The following is a 19,106-nucleotide window of genomic DNA, read 5'->3' on the forward strand; positions in this document are numbered from 1 at the left end:
GTTTCTATTAATGTACCATGCTAAAATACTATCATTGGTGGCCTGTTGCTATCAATGTAACCTGCATGTTGTTGTAATGCCTAATGTGGTTCCATATATGCATGTGTTCTGTTTGCTATGCAACTGTTCCAAAGCTGGTGTTTTGGGTTAATGGGAATATCTATGCATGCTGTTATAACTAATCCTGGATTGTGTTGACTATTACTAACCCACATATGTTTGAAACTCCAACACCATAGCACGTTTGGGAAGGCCAGTCCCAGTGGACCCACCTCACCCACCTCATCTGGCCATGGCACCAGACTCCAGCACATCTGGGACCCACCTCGGGACCTCTTCATCCACTGGTCCTGCACCACCTTCAGGTGGAACTGCTTCAAGGGATGGGGCTCGCCCTCCCCCGGGAGCAGGCGAGGACAGGAAACTGTCACCCATAGTCAGGTTCAGGGATTGGTGCATAGTGAGCTCCGAAGGGAGTTTGGAGATCTGCTACACCAGCTTGAGGGCCTCATGGCACATTTTGAGGGTCAGCCTGCCCCTTCTACTCAGCCCCCAGCACAGCCACCTTTGGGGCCGTGAAGATGACTGTCCATTGGTAGGGACCTCAGTCCCATTGTTTCCATTTGGTGTTCATGGGCTTCCGATTTTCAAACGCCCCTCCCCACCCAAGGTGTTTGCCCCCACATGTATTATATACCACCCTGTATGCTGCCTTGTCTGTCTTCCTACCCAACCTACCTCCCCAAATATACCTACTATCCTTGCCAAACATCCTGTTCTCACCTTAAAAAAAAAGGGCAATCTGTTCCCAAAAAAATATCGCCCCATACATAGCTGTCAATTTCGCACACATGCCCACTGGACACATATAATCTGATCTTATTGGCTTCCCAACATATTATTGTTGTCCTCACCCCTCTCTCTCAGGGGGTTGAGTGTCCAAATCTACCTACAAATTCAGTATATATGCACAAGTGTTGCTGTAGAAGAACTGGGCAGCTATGGACCTTCCCTACAGCCATCCTGCACATCCCTAGCTACTTTCCCTATTGTCTTTCTGTCTGTGTGCCCCCTTTTTCACCACTTTCCTATCACCCCTTTTTTCTTTCCCTTTAAAGTAATTAGCATGGGGGTAAGTGGGATTAAGCACTTTTAAGCATTAATAAGTGGGTTTAAGCCTGTTTGAGCAGCAGCAAGCAATGGCAACACAGATTAAGTCTGTAAGCATATTCAACCAGAAGTTAGCATTGCTTACCACCACGCAAACCCAAACAAACCTGCTTACAGCTGCTTAAAAGTGCCTTAATCACTCTGTATCCAACAGCTCTTGTTCTGTCCAGCAACAAAATAATCAGCCCTTGCAAGTCTCAAACCTAGGACCCTGCACACCATAGCCACAGTGAGTTACCACTAAGCCATTTGAGCTCTACATAAATGTGATATTTTCTCAAACATACCATGCAGCACAGTCATTCAACAGTAGGGAAAGTGTATTTTTTATATGTTGATGTGTATATATATATATATATATATATATATATATATATATATATATATATATATATACACTCACACACACACACACACACACACACACACACACACACACACACATCTATATATATATATATATATATATATATATATATATGTAGACATACGTGTGTGTGTGTGTATATATATATATATATATATATATATATATATGTATATATCTATAAATAAATATATATATATATATATATATATATATATATATATATATATATATATAAATATATATATATATATATATATATACCTTGCAACACAATAATCAGCACTTGCAATTTTTGAACCCAGGACCCTGCACGACATACTTCAAAGCTCCCAGGCCTGTGGAAAATACGGCCCAGACCACAGAATTATTTATAAATGCATTCTATGAACACCTTCAGGAATGCATGGATCATGCAATCTCAAATAAAACCAAGACCTAATCCTCCAAAGGCAGGCATCCTGTCTGGTGGACCCCACCATAAACAAACTATACAATAGAAGGAGGAAGCTACTACATGATAGAGCAAAATCCCAAAAAGGGAAGGCATCTCTGATCAGTATTAGCAAAAAACTACAGGCACTCATAAAATCGTCTAAGGCCAGCTTTGAGAGAAAAATTGCACAGGCACTAAAGATAATCACAAGGCTTTCTTTAGTTATGTTAGAAACCTGGGTGGGAATTCCCAGATATGCTCAGAATTAGTCCTAAATGACAAAAAATACACCGAACCCACAGACATTGCCAACATCCTAGCTGACAGGTTCAGCGCAACCCCCCCCCCACCAAAAGGGCAAATATCTATCCCAGCAGAGTGCTGCCCCCCTGACTTCTCAGATGCTCAAGTAAGAGCCGCCCTCTCCAAAGCAAAAAACACAGCATCAATGGGACCAGACGGTGTCCCGGGCTGCGTCATACATGAATTACAAGAAGAGCTAAACCCAAACATAAAACTACTGTTCAATCTCAGCCTTACTACAGGATATGTACCCATAGAGTGGCGTACAGAAACAGTGGTCCCTCTCCAAAAAGGTGGTGCTTCAATGGATCCTGGAAACTATCGCCCCATAAGCCTGACTAGCTTGGTCTGCAAAGCTATGGAAAGGATCATCATGGACCTCATAAATAAAGATATTGGGGACCTACAGACACTGGATCCTACTCAGTTCGGCTTTGTTAAGGGCAGATCCTGCCTCTTAAATCTGGTTGATTTCTTTGAAACAGTCACCAAGGCCATTGACGAGGAGAAGGTGGTCCACACAGCCTACCTGGACCTCGCAAAAGCCTTTGATACAATACCCCACTCGGGCATTATAGATAAGCTCACCAGCTTAAATATAAACCCCTATGTCACTAGATGGGTTGCAAACTGGCTCAAGGACACAACCCACATGGTTAGAATTGCTGGAGCCATGTCAGACTCCAAACCAGTTACAAGTGGCATCCCACAAGGCTCAGTCCTGGGACCTCTCTTGTTCGGTATATATTTCTCGGAGGTACAGGCCAACATGGAAGGACTGTGGCTGACCAAGTTCGCAGATGACTGAAAACTAGGCGCCATAATCGACTCTCCAGCTGACACAAGCATCCTACAAAAGGGCCTCATAGAAACAGACAACTGGTGCCAGAGCCATGGCCTCAAGCTAAATGCCAAAAAGTGTATAGTCATCCCCTTTGGCAAAAACAAAGTGCCCACAAATTACCACATAGGTGGTAATCCATTAATCTGGAAGAAGTAATTAGGGACCTGGGGACCCAAGTTGATAGCAATCTCTCATTTGAAAACCACATGGCCAAAGTGGTTAGAAAAACATTTTATATAGCCCACCTAATCATGAAGGGATTCACATCTAGATCAGAGGAGGTCATCGTGCCTCTTTACTCATCCCTCATCAGGCCCATAATTGAGTACAATGCCCCTTTTGGGATATACCTTAACAGACACCTGCAGCAACTGGAAAGACCCTGAAAGTACCTCACCAAGAGGATCAAAGGGCTCAAACAGATGCCATATGCTGACCGGTTAAAGAAACTCCAGCTCTACTCAGTGGCATACCGCCTGCTCAGAGGCGATCTGTGCCTGACGTATAAAGCCATGTCTAACCCGGAATTAATGGACATGCTGCACCTCAGAAAATCCAAATCCCATCGAGCTACGTGCTCGAGAGACTTGAATGTCAGCACTGAAATAAATAGGACATGCTGGAGGGACAGATTCATAACCCAGAGGCTCCTTTCACTCTGGAATAAAATCCCAGTCCAGGTTAGGCAGAGTCCCACATTGACTCTCTTCAAGAGGAATCTTGATGAGTGGATGGGAGATCATAGGTTTACCCCGGGTATCACTTCTGTGTCACTGTTAGACAGAGGCACAGTATACTAACCTCAAAAAAGGGCATTGCAAAATTCATTTAAAATGGGTGGCGAAAGCCAAACACACTCTGGCTAGGCTTATATATTCCCTAGGGCAGATAGCCTAGTATTAACCTATGAACCTATGAACCTATACTCACAGTAAGCCATCTCAGCTGTAAGATGTCAGGATGATATCTGTAACATATCATGCAGAACAGTCAGTCTACCATAGGGAATGTACAGTGTGGAAGCACTAAACATTCCAATGATACATATACACACACATATATACATATACATATACATATACATATATATATATATATATATATATATATATATATATATATATATATGTGTGTGTGTGTGTGTGTATATATACACATATACACATATAAAGATATTGATACTTATAGATATGTATAAGAAGAGTGTATATAGAGGGTGCACAACATATCAAACTGCCATAGGTTCATAGGTTCATAGGTAGGTACTAGGCTATTGCCCCAAGGGCCTACGTAAGCCTAGCCAACAAGGTTCCTTGGCTTACGCCACCCAAGAAAGTTATTTTCCTGTGCCACTGTCAAGCAGAGACACAAAAGGGATCCCTGGGGTGTATTTCCTATTTCCCATCCACTCATCAAAATTTTTCTTGAAGAGTGCTACTGAAGAACTTTGCTTGACATAGATGGGTAGCCTGTTCCAGAGTATGGGAAGTCTCTGGGATAGGAATCTATCCCTCCAGCATGTCCTGTTTATAGTGGTGACAAGGTTTAGGTCCGTAGAGTGTGTAGCTCAGAGGGATTGGGATTTCTTTAGGTGTAGCATGTCCAACAGCTCTGGGTTTGACATAGCTTTATATGTTAGGCAGAGATCACCTCTTAGTAGGCGATATGCTACGGAGTAAAGCTGGAGTTTTTTGAGGTGGTCCGTGTAGGGCATTTGTTTGAGTCCAGTAATCCTCTTTGTGAGGTACCATTATTCCTACATTTGCCACCTTGTAAAATGGCCAGTGTTGGATTCTTTCCTACAGATGAGAATTATTGCATGAAACATATACCCACATACAATGCAAAGGACATGACACCACACACAAGTTTGCATACATAGAAATGTTTATTTGTGTACTCTTTCAGTTGTGTATGCCATTTCTTTTAGCAGTTAGGTGTTTGGAATACATAATAACTGATTAATGCAACTCTCAAGAAAAACATTTGCTACAGTGATGTGAAAAACAAAACTACTTTGCTGTCCAGGCTACGGCCTTCAAGTAGTACAACACTAAACAAAACTCTTGTCTTGAAGATAAGAACCAATCAACATTTAATTACAGATGTAGTTTAGCAACCACCAATTACACTCTGTACTCAACCCCTAAGGGGGAAAAGTATTAGTTGTCACAATGTAAATGTATCTGTTACATAGCAATGCTTAACTTAAAATGTCACTATCACTCTGACAAACAGAACTGTGTGTAAGACAGTAAACTGTAGCTCACCACTGTTCCCATGGTGAAATGTATGCAAATGTACAGCCATATACCTTAATGTGTCTTATTACTGATATTCCTCACATGTTGTAACAGCCTAGGTCAAAACATTTAATACTTCAATCCCATAAAATGCCTTACAAGGGTATATAACAGTGTTTTCCATACACTGACCTCTGGACTGTATAAAGTCACACACATTTTGTCCAGCTGTTGCCCTCATATATATGTGTGGGAGCCCATAACATCACTGGAATGACAGCAGAGATGCCACTAGTAAATAATGATAGGCCATTACCTAACAATCTCTTACCTGTTATATATGTGGAGGACAGAGGGTGGAATGCAGGGCCATATTTTTAGTATTGCTGCTATACACTATGATTATTGCTGGTGTTACATAATTGATTACAACATACCCTTACTCAGGAATATGAAGTCAGAAACACAAATGGATGTTGCCATGTACCAATAGCAATCAACGGAGATAATGCCACTGATATTTCAGACATCATGACATCATGTGGATAGGCCCACAATTGAGAGCTATGCAGATAGACTGCATTTCATGCAAAACTAGCATGTACACACAAACCTTGTAAATCCAGCAGTATTCAATGCATATAACAGCAATATTCACACTGTCTGTAGGTCTGGAACCTTTTACAAGCATGTATTTGGCCTGTGTCTGCAAGTCCTGTTGTAAGAAGTATTGCTACCTGCTGTCTGTAACACTGTTGGCCACACACATGAAGGATGTCTTCTTACATACAGGAAAGGTAAAGGGACAATGCCCACATGATGTAGTCATTTATAGTAGTGGGCTACTATGACATTGGCTATTGGAAGTACTACACAGTTGGCTGCATGCAATTAGCAAGTGGACACAACAATAGGTACACAGGCCATCACCTGCTCATGAGTATCACATACAAAAGCCATGCTGCAATCTATTCAAACCAGCTCAATCCCTGTAGTGGAGAGAAATAGAGAGAGAAGAAAACAATAACACTAAAAAATATTACTACAAACAAAAAATAAAAAACACCAACCAAGGAAGATATCCTAGTGATACATTGAAGAGAGCACAATAATAAAACAGGTATGTGAAACATGTATGCATGTAATTGAATGTAGTACTTGGTCTGTAATAATGAGATAGATTATGCTGAAAGATTTATATGTGCCATCAAAACTTGTTGATGTAATAATGTCCTGCTGAACAACTGCTATGGACATAGCATCTGGCCCTGTAGGCAGTGGGCCATACTTGTCAACTGTGCGGATCTGAAGAGAATGACAAGATGTAAGCCATCATAGTGTTTGTTCTGTTCCTCCAAACATGTATATTAGTCTGGCAAATAGCTGAAGGTGGATGTAATGAAGTCATGGACACATGAGTATCAGACCTCACCACCTTTAGAGCAGTCATGCTAATGTGAAATGTATCATGCACAAACTTCATAGGTTTGTAATAGGCATATTCTACAATCTGTCCCTATATATCCCCCCCAATGTTAGGCTGTGTCCACATGTGACACTCTGTTTTGTAGCAAGGCAGAACAGTGCAGCAGTGGAGGAAGGAGGTTCAGAGTGTGGACCTGATGTCTGAAGGCACTCCATATATATATATATATATATATATATATATATATATATATATATATATATATATATATATGTGTGTGTGTATATATATATATATATATATATATATATATGTATGTATATATATATATATATATATATATATCTATATATATATATATATAAATAATATATATACATGTTTTATATATATATATATATATATATATATATATATATATATATGTCTATGTCTACATATATAGACACACACACACACACACACACACACACACACAATACATATATATATATATATATATATATGTATATACACACACATTTTCCCTACTGCTTAATGACTGTGCTGCATGATTCACATATATCTGCAGCTCAGATGGCTTACTGGTAAGTTGGTGTGGCTATGGTGTGCAGGGTCCTGGGTTGTACACTTGCAAGGGCTGATAATATTTTTGCTGGCCTGAACAAGGTCTGTTGGATACAGAGTGAATAAGGCACCTGTAAGCAGTTGTAAGCGGGAGCAAAATGGACAGTTATGTATGGTGTGAAATTTTTGTTGGGAACAGAATACCCTTTTTTGTTAAGGTGAGAGTGGGATGTTAGGGAAGGATAGTAGGTATATATGGGGAGGTAAGTTCTTTTGGAAGACAGACCAGACAGACAAGACAGCATACAGGGGCAGTATATGACACATGTGGTGTGTAAACACCTTGGACGGGGAGGGGTGTTTGCAAATTGGAAGCCCATGAGGCCCCAAATAGAAACAGTGGGACTGAGGTCCCCAACCATGGGCAGTCACCACTGCACCTTCACGGCCTTGGTGGCTGTCCTGGGGGCTGAGCAGGAGGGGCAAGCTGATCCTCTGCTTGTGTAAGAAGAGCCTCAAGGTGGTGTAGCAGATCCCACAATTCACTGCAGAGCTCCCTATGTACCAGACCCTGGACCTGACTTCAGGTTACAGGATCCTGTCTGTGCGCATTCCTGTGGGGGACAAGCACCATCCCCTGAGGTGGTTCCACCTGAAGGTAGTGCAGGACCAGCAGATGACTAGGCCCCAGGTTGGGTCCCAGATGTGCTGTGGCCTGGTGCCATGGACAGATGCAGTGGGAGAGGTGGTCCTGCTGGGAACAACCTTCCCAAACATGCCATTTTGTTGCAGTTTTAGAACATATGTGGGTAGTATTAGTCAACACATTCCAGGATTAGTTATAACAGCATGCATACATATTCTCATTAACCCAAAGCACCAGATTTGGAACAGTTGCATAGCAAACAGAATACATGCATATATGGAACCACAGTGGCCATTACAATGGCATGCAGGTTACATTGTTAGCAACAGGCCTCCAATGATAAGTGTTTCAACATGGAACATGAATAGAAACACATTTCAATATTTGTTGCAGAATAGGATATATTTCCCAAAAAAAAGGTTTGGTGTAAACATACCCATTGATGTGTGTGTTCAGATTTCTTTTGCAGATATGGCAGGGGGGGAGAGATGTCAATTAACAACTATTATATCCTTGCAGTATGAGGTCCTCAGACCTTTTTTCCTGTTTATGTCTTCCAGGTACCATGTCAAGAGAGTGACTCCCTGAGTTCACTCCACAATAGAATGACATACTCATCAACTTCATTGTGCACCACCATGGAACCCTCTTTGGGCATACAGCCCATGATCTACAAGAGAGGACTGCCCTGTGGAATGAGGGTAAACGATGTCGGCCTGCATAACCGCAGTTATGAGCAGGTGTGACATCATTGCACTGACCTCATCTGCCACACCCGTCAGCGTGTTGCTGCATTTAGGAGGGACCAGCTAGCCACAGGTGGGGTTCATGCCATCCAGCCCCCACTGACACATGTTGAGGAGCTCCTCGCCAGCCTTGGGGCACCTGCCCACCAGCCAAGTCAAGAATCTGAAGATAGCATTGTGGAGGTAGGTGCTACCCACACAATGGATGAGAAGCATGCAGGTATGGCCCCAGGGCACATTTGTAGACCACTGTTGCTTATCCATCTTCGTCTGTAAAGTATCTTCATGCATATGTAAGATAACATAGTCTGTCGCTGCAGTGTAGTAATGAACAGATGTGCATAATCTGTAGTATTGTGGGTTTGTACTGTTGATGTAATGAAATGATGCTCCCACCCTGTACGAATGCCACAGGTGTGGCTACTGACATCACATTTTGCACACAACTATGTAGGTCCCTCTGATATACCTCTGGGGTAGCAGCCTGTAGCTGATGAGTATGGAGGTCTTTTGTTCAGGTTTGCCAATACACTGGCCATGTTATGACCATGGTATTTGCCATGCACACATTTAACACACCTATCCATAATGTATGCTGTATATGTTCACTTATTGGTGCTGTTAACTGCACTGCATCACAGTGGTCACCATGGTGGCATATCTGAAGGGTATGTAAGAGTCCTGCAGTATAACTAACAAACTGTCAGTGCAAGATGTGTGGACAGAGATAAACATAATGGTGGGACAAATGGCCTACAGTAGGGACATGTCTGAAACATTACCCTTATATAGTGGCTACATCAGTGTATATACCAGTATTACAATGGCAACTGTTACAGATCTACACAATGGCATATCACAATACCACATTCCACAACTTTTACAACCTGTAATGTGATCCTAACATGAGCAATGAATGTGTAATATGGAATCCTATGTTAGGACAACAAATATGGGGAATACATACCTTAACAAACACGGGAATCAAATGTGTACACACACTCCAAATAACATATTGTGGAAGCAGCTTTTGAGGTACTGCAGCATTCACTTCATTTTGAGTATGCACCTTCCATCAAGTACGGGTCTTCAATGTCACAGCAAGTAATGGTCTGCTGTCCAAGAAGTATGTCCATGACATTTGCCCACGTGTCTGCAACAGAGGCAACCGTGGCTTGCACACATCTTACATACCATGGACTGGATCCCATATCCAAAAGGTAGCACTCATGAGTGGGAGATGTAGCCTTACCTTGCCATTGCATATACCATGGCAAACAGTGCAGACAAGCATGTATGTGACGATGAAGTAGGGGACACCATTAATGTAGAAAATAAACAGATGCCCATCCAAGACAGATGACAACACATGTTGCAATCTGGTCATAGAGGCTCCCCAGAAGCATGCAGCAACACTGAGGGACTTGCAGGAATGTGTATCAAGTACTGCCTGTGCAGTACCTGTGACGACAATATCTGGACTCTGCATAAGTGTGGCCTATGGGTTAGGGTAATCAGATGGAAGAGTTGTTCCACAGGAGACATCATCCAGGAATCTCTAAAGGTAGCATATGCATAGCATCAAGTCTCCCAAAGGCATGTGTTGCAATGTGTAATGGTGTACCGAAACTAAGGCTGAAACCTACAGACAGTATTAATAAAGATACATGTACTGCACAAGCAACACCTCACTCCACCTCAAGCTCACTATCCCCATTTGTACCTTGCTGGTGCCAGTGTACACATTTAGGTTTGTAGCAGGAATTAGGCCAGTAGACATGGTGTTCTGAATTTGGGACACTGCAAAATGACACTCATGTGTGGCCCATAGTTGTCAAGCATCTGCAAAAAGGCTGATGATGGGGAGGGGTGTCATCCTGAAACACAACAATGAACTGAAGCATGTATCCAAAGCTTGCTAAGATTGGTTGTATCTGAACACAGTCAAGGTCATGCATTGTGCGAGACATAACCCTGACTCAACAGCAATAGTGAAGGCAATGTGTGACCTCCAAGGGATGTGCACATGAGCTGATCTTGCAATCTGGCAGAGTTGGGGGACATTTGTAGGGCAGAGTGACCAAATAATGGCAAGTGAAGATGGGCCATGTTAGTATACCCCTTCTAGGAATAGAGACTGCTGTAGTTCACGTAACAGATGCTGCAACAATCATGTTAAGGGTGTGCACACTTATGCAACACACATATTGTATGCATCCAAATCAACATCTGCACAACTAACACATTTGTTTGATACTGCATTTGATTGCACAGGTCATATGTCAAATATCAGGTGTGTGTAATGCTAACATAAGCAGTATTGTGGCCCCATGGCATATCAGGGAAGAGGGTGGCATGTCAATAAGGGTGTGTACACTCCTCATAGATACAGTAACCTTTGGAGATTGTCAGTTTAATTGGATTTTATTGCTCATATATTCATTATTGACATCTTCCCTAATATCAGCTCAGGTATGTGTCAGACAAACACATAGGGGCTGAGAGCAACAGAGCAAATATGACTGCCACACACATATACACATTCAGCAATGGTGTGTACACTTGTGAGGTATGATGCACAGTACATGGCAGTGTGCTGAACAGGAGCACGGCAATACTGTGTACATGGGTGCAGTGTGTTCCAGGGGAAGGGGCATCATCTACTAACACAACTCATGCATCACAGAGATGTATAATGTTGTTAACAGGGATTGAGTATAGCTGCAGTGCATGTTGTTGAGTACTATATGTCATGCATGTTGACAGTTGGATAATGAGAGGTCTGTGAAATAACTTTGTGCCACCTCACCTGTAAGTGTGTGTGTGTGTGTGTGTGTGTGTGTGTGTGTGTGTGTGTGTGTGTGTGTGTGTGTGTGTGTGTGTGTGTGTGTAGAGGTAAGCAATGACATACAGGTCTTAAAGTACGTTTTCTGTTTTCCCGTCACATGTGGCAAGGTGGGTCAGGGCCCTCCTGCAGGCAAACTGATGTTAGTGTCCATAGATTCTGAGAATAATGATAGGTATGGTGAGGCACAGACGGGGTTGTCAGGGCCTGAAGCTGTGCCATCTGTTGATATCCCACTATTATCCACACCATCCCCGCACACAGTCACATTGCCTATACATAGCCTATCACTAGTGGCCATAGATGAGAGACAGTTGGCTGGTGGTGGCATGGGACAGGATGGTGTGATGATTATGGCAAGTGTGTCTGTACACAGCAGCCATAGCCGGATGACTGGTGAGGTACCACACAGGCAGATGTATAGGGGTGTTCGTAGGAGGGCTGCTGTCCATCATGCCCCTGGGAAAAGTGCTACAGCAGGTGTCACCAGACACATGTCTTGGGCCATCATGGAGGCACAGGCATGTATGGAATGTTATACCAGACAGGGTCCGAGGCTGCAGAGGGCTACTCATTCTGCTGTTATTGACAACATCTGTGATCTCGCGGGTGCTCCCAATTATTTTGCAGAGGTCCTGGATAGACGGCTGGGTGATATGGTGGGAATCCTTAACCATGCAATGTCTGTGTTAGAGCATATGGTGGGAGTAGGGTGACAGGCACGTGGATGTAGGTCAGCAACACCAACAGGTGGAGGACAACATGGACATGCAACAAGTCAGAGCTGCTCCCATAGTGGCAGTACCAGCACCAGCACTGCAGGGGGTGCTGTCAACATCACAACACAACAGGCCACGTGCACATGGCCCTGGCCAGACTCAATAGGGACCCAGATCCAGTGGACATTTGTCAGGGGAGAGTACCATAGCTGGCCTTGTACCCAGTAGTGCCCGTGGAACCTCTGCCAGACACACTTCTCATGTCCATGGAAGGAGACGGTGAACTGCCCATCCTGCCATGTACGATCTGTAGCTGTCCAACAAACCCCTGTATACCACAATCCAAAAATCGGCCTCAGTTGCAACAAGATGAAGTCTCCAAATGGTTAGAGACGAAAGCGCTTGATTCACTGGATGTATCTGATTTATTTTTATTTTTATTTGTTAAATTAAAGTTCTTTCTGTAAGCACTTCTTAGTTGCTTATTTAAAAATGTTTTATCTTTCTTCATCTTGCTGCAACCGAGGCCGGCTTTTGGATTGTGGTTTGTTTTTTGACTTTCAAAAGTTTGAAACCTCTGTATACGGCAGCCACATGGCTGAACTGTATGCATACACACACACACACACACACACACACACACACACACACACACACACACACACACACACACACACACACACACACACACACACACACACATCCCCAACACAGCTAGAGCACCTCCATACCTACACACACCATATCTGCACAGCCCAATTAATAATGAAACCCCCTAACATACACACATGATGCCAATCAAATGGCTCAGCCTAGATCTCTGGCAAATCCACAACACACCCTGTGCATATGATGATACCTGTGCCATATACAATGTAATCCGTACCATCGATGCAGGGAGAGGCTAATATGGTTCTGATGCACAGGGCGAATGTACTAAGGTGTAGCAATGTAATGCTGTGTAACATGTTTTCAGCAGGAAAGTTTAATGCTTACATGTCAGGATGTGTAGCTGTCCAGCCACAATGCATTATAGCTGTTATTAACATAGTGGTCTCCATAATGTTTTCAGTTTGTGTTGTAGGTGTCTATGTGTCAGTAGGATGTTGGTCTGCTGTTGTTTCCTACAAGGGGTATGGCACTGTGGTGACACATTGACTTTGTCATATCCTGGGTACAGCTGAACAGAAGTAACAGGTCTGCATAACAGTTAGTATGTATAAAAAGTCGAACTGCCACAGTAGAAGGAAAATTCTTTATTGCAAGGACAAAGTGAGCGCTTTCATGAACTTCCAGGTCGCTTCATAAGACTTAATAAAACATCCCATGCCTTCCTTGATATATATACTTTCAAAGTAACCAATCAGTTAAGACAAACAATTAAATATGTATATCAGACTCAATTTAACAATTTTAGAAAAAAAAACATAAATAGACATAAAACTCTTAAAAACAGTATGCAAGTTCAAACGTGAATGCCTATAGAACTATGTCTAAGGGAATTAGTGTTTTAAGGCTCTTGCCTTTAAAAATGGTTTCAAAGAAACAGTTTTATTAATAGCTGGGGGGTTGTCTGCATTTAGTTGCAGAATCCATTTTTGCTCAGCCTCTTCTGTTCTGTTTCTAATGTCACCCCCTCTGATATTTTCTTTCAGAACTTCTAAAACTAAAACTTTAAAAACATGGTGCATCCCTTCAGCTTCTACATGTTTAGCTAGGGCACTACTCTCCTTTTTGTTTACTATGTCCCTCATATGTTGTAAAATGCGTTCTTTGAACATTCTATTAGTCTTGCCCACATAAAAAACTTTACAATATTGGCAAAAACTAAGATAGATTATATTTCTAGTCCTGCAGTCTGAATATAAATTAAATTCAATTCTAAACTTTTGCTGTGGATGTACAAAAGTGCTACATGAGAAAATGTACTTCCAGGCTCTGCAGTTCCTGCACATATATGTCCCTATCCTATCTGATGTGTTCAGGGACTTATGTGTGTGGGTTTTATAACATAGCTGCCTTTTAAGTGATTTTTTTGTTTGTAAATGAGAAGTGAGGTCCAGAGTCTATGACGCTTTTAAGTTCTTTAATGGCTAACAATATGTTCCAGTTCTTCCTAAATATATTGCAAAATTGACTGACATCACTTGCATATGTAATGGGGAACCCGAGTTTCTCATCCCTGGAGTCAGTTTCAGGGTTATCTCTTGTAGTTTGTTCCTAGAAGTAAGGCCTACCCTTCCCTTGATGTTCTTGATGTACTCCTTCTAAGGTGGTGTCTATTTCTGTCTGGTTATATCCTCTATCGAGTAGCTCTCTTAACACGTCCATGGACCTCTCCAACTCATCATTTTTACTATGTAATCTTGAGGAAGTGTTAAGAGGAGAACTACTTGACAGAGGATATAACCAGGCAGAAATAGACATTTTCTCATGTAGCACCTTTGTACATCCACAGCAAAAGTTTAGAATTGAATTTAATTTCTATTCAGACTGCAGGAATAGAAATATAGTCTATCTTAGTTTTTGCCAATATTGTAAAGTGTTTTATGTGGGCAAGACTAACAGAATGCCCAAAAAACACATTTTAAAACATACGAGGGACATAGTAAACAAAAAGGAGATCTGTGCCCTAGCTAAACATGTAGAAGCTGAAGGGATGCACCATGTTTTTAAATTTTTAGTTTTAGAAGCTCTGGAAGAAAACATCAGAGGGGGTTACATTAGAAACAGAACAGAAGAGGCTGAGCAAAAATGGATTCTGCAACTAAATGCAGACAAACCCCCCAGGCATTAATGAAACTGTTTATATGAAACCATTTTTAAAGGCAAGAGCCTTAAAACACTAATTCCCTTATACATGGTTCTATAGGCATTCACATTTGAACTTGCATACTGTTTTTAACAGTTTTATGTCTATTTATGTTTTTTCTACTATTTTTAAATTAATTGAGTCTGATATAAATATTTAATTGTTTGTCTTAACTGGTTGGTCACTTTGGAAGTATATATATCAAGGAAGGCATGGGATGTTTTATTAAGTCAGATGAAGCGACCTGGAAGGTCATGAAAGTGCTCACTTTGTCCTTGCAATAAAGAATTTTCCTTCTACTGTGGCAGTTCGACTTTTTATATATACTATTGGCACTAAGGTGAAGACAGAACTGTTCATCTGGTACCTGTGTTTTTGTCTTTCTCTCTGTATAACAGTTACTGCATGTGCCACATGGCTGATAGGTCTGAGGGGGGTATACAGGTGAGTGCATGGTGGCTGATATCAGAAGCTCTTCTACAGTGGATAATGGTAAGTATACTGGGTGGCACACACCACATGTTTGTGTATAACACACACACACACACACACACACACACACACACACACACACACACACACACACACACACACACACACACAAAGGCTTTGGTGTTGATGCAATACACAGAGAATACTGTACACATGGATGTACTTAATTTTGCAGTGAACCCATTTTAGCCTATATAATTCCTCCAAGACAAAATAGGCAAAACATCACATCAGTAAATAAGCAGTCTGCTACTTTAATGTCATTGACGATGGTACTGGCAGGGTATATGTCCCCTTCCCCAATGTAGTGCAATCCTGGCATTGGTAATGTGCTGGTGTGTGTGGCACAGCCCTACATTTTGGTGGGTGTGGGGTGGTGTAGAGCTGCACATAGTGTGATTAACAACTACTTAACCTGTTAACATAAACTGTACAGTATTACAGCAGACTAAGCGGGGGTATACACACAACTATAACCCCAATGAGGGTGGCTGTGTCCACATCGACAACCAACTATATATACCAACTCCAGTATTGCTGTACAGCTATACAATGGGGAAGAGGGCATTTACACATCTGCTACTAATTTTGATGGAATGAATTTCCATGACATGATTCCTTTGAAATGTTAGCATTTGCCAGTCAGTTCTCAGACTGATGACCTCCTGGGGCATGTATTTTCTACAAACTGAAGTAGATCCCTTCACATGCATACACACTTACTTGGCAACACTGATAGTAGAAGCCCTACCTAGGTACTTATTGCTACTAATGTGTTTGGCCTTAATTGCACACACCACATTGCTTTTAGGATGAGGTGTGTCCCGAGTCTTTTGTTAAGTGAAGAACATCACTAGCCTTGTACAGTATGGTAATGGTGGATGTACTGTGTGTTAATGAACAATACATAGTATGACATACTCTCATATGCACATTGACAAACACATAACAGTCACGTACACATCTGAGAGACCTGGGTTTATCAGTGCTAACTACCTTGTCAGTGAGTCCATTCTGTTACAGATAATTTGCACACAGCACATGCATCATTGGCTTGGATAGTGTACTCAGTTACCTGTATGGTAGATGGTGACAGTGGCCCTCATACAGTGGACCTTGGGACATGTACTGGGGGTGCCATGGTGTAAAGACAGTATACCCAGCACGCACACCCCACATTGGATATTTTACTCACTGAAACCCATTATAATATTCTGAAATACCCACATCACACATTGACCAGGACTGCAATACAACCCCTTGTCTATCTCATCAGTGCTACTACAGGGATATGCATTTATTGCACATGCCACACGGATAGTAGGGTGATGGTTTGTCATGGCTCTCCTAATGTCAGCAATATCACTATGCCTTTTACTGTATGGCCAGGTGTATTGTATTTGGAGAATGTGGCCTCAGAATGCTGTATCCTAGAAATATACACACTTGCACACATGCACACACTTGTCAGGACTCAGAGCATAACCCGTGCCTATCTACCCATTTGTACAACAGTGTTGTGTGGTTACTGCAAGCTCCAGGTAGACCATAGGGTGAAGAGTGTAACAAGGTACATTAATGTCAATTACAGCAGCAGCCATTTCTAAGTATGGCAATGGGGGTGTAGTGAGTGAGAAGGCCCTCAGGGTATTATCAACTACAAGTTTACAACACACAGACACTGTTATTCTCAGTAATGCATACAGACACATTTGTCAGTACTGGGGTCCATAGCTGCAGGTGTTCCTAGGTGTGTACCAGGATATTGTCCATGGAGAGATGAGAAGAGTAGGGGATGTGGGTACAGTGGTATCATGCCACCTGACATTTCTCAGAAGGCCATCTATCAACTGATGCCATGTGAGTGATCCTCAGGATGACAGTTAAATGCAACATCCAATCATCTGGCTGTCTCTTGCAGAGGTCCAGTGAGGTGCTCCATTTGACATGTATGCAACATATATTACATAACATGGCTAGTATCTGGGTTGGAGACCTGTACCCAAGCATGTTCTGTTGACTGTGGTAGTCTAATTGAGGTATCTATGGTATGTGGTGCATACATGGTGGGGTTTCCTAGCTGTGGCATTCATAACACAGCTGGGCAGACATGTCAGTGTCAGTCAAGCACCGATTGCCTGTAAGCAGCCAAGATGGATACCTGACATCTGCACATCTGTACAGAGGACAGACAGAAATCAGCAAGCCAACAGGTTATGCATTAGGATTAATGTTTTGACAGCTAGACGTCTGACACTGATAGGTATGCCATTACTACATGACAGCAGCCCTCAATGACATGTGCTATACACATAGTAGTATACAGTTAATAATCACATATCAGATCAATATCCAGTATCAAGTACTTAATAACTCACAGCTCACATACCAAGAAAATGATAGTCAGTACTCATAATCCAGCTTTGCATGCAGCGATGTATGGTTCCAGTAGCACAATCTACAATCTACTCTTATTTGGGAAAGCACTGTTAACAGTAGTAACGTAATGATACAATACATGCAAGTGTGGCTGGATATAACCTGGGATACTACCCATGTATGAAACACATACAAAAGGAAAAGATTGTTGTACTAGCCATATATACTCAGGTGTCCCAGACAGTATACTCACAAACCTTGCTACTGTAATGACAGCACATAGAAGCATGTTATGTACATGGAATTGAATACACTTATTAAAGATGTCATTACCATGCTATTTCATCAGACTGGAATGTGATCACTGGTTACCAGGGCTGACCCATGCTTAGCAGGTGTAAGCATTGCTTCAGTATAAATGCTAAGCAGATTTGTGCACTGGTAAGTGGCTTTTCATTTAACCGTACATTAGTAGCGCTTACTGTTGCACAAACCCACACAAACCTGCTAAAAGCTGCCTTAACCACTCTGTTTCCAACTGTCCTTGTTCTGCCTAGTAACACAACAAACAGCCCTTGCAGGTCTTGAACCCTGGGCCCTATACACTATAGTCACTGCAGTTAGCCACTAACCCATCACAGCTGTGAAGATGGTTGCTGTTTTTTCCAATCTATCTGTCAGTACACATACTGAATAGTAGAGAACAACTGCTTTGACTTCTACAATTGTGTAGTACTTGTTAGTGATATTAGTGTTGAATCAAGTATGTCGTTATATCTAAATATACACATATCAGATAAAAACAGTGTGATACATCTGGGAAGGTATATACAACAGTCATGTTTACACATAAGGATATATACATGTATGTACAGTAGCATGCAAGCCGCATGTTTTCTCCCACCTTCCTTTAATAAATTTAGCAAAAGTGCATTTTCGACAAAATGCACTTTCGTTAAATTGTGGTGTCGGAAACACTGTTCGATAAATTGTGTTTTCGACAATATAACAATATATAGATATATATATATATATATATATATATATATATATATATATATATATATATATGTGTGTGTGTGTGTGTATATATATATATATATATATATAT

Source organism: Protopterus annectens, chromosome 15.part0, assembly GCF_019279795.1.
Source record: "Protopterus annectens isolate FY-2018-M chromosome 15.part0, PAN1.0, whole genome shotgun sequence".
Taxonomy (NCBI): Eukaryota; Metazoa; Chordata; order Ceratodontiformes; family Protopteridae; genus Protopterus; species Protopterus annectens.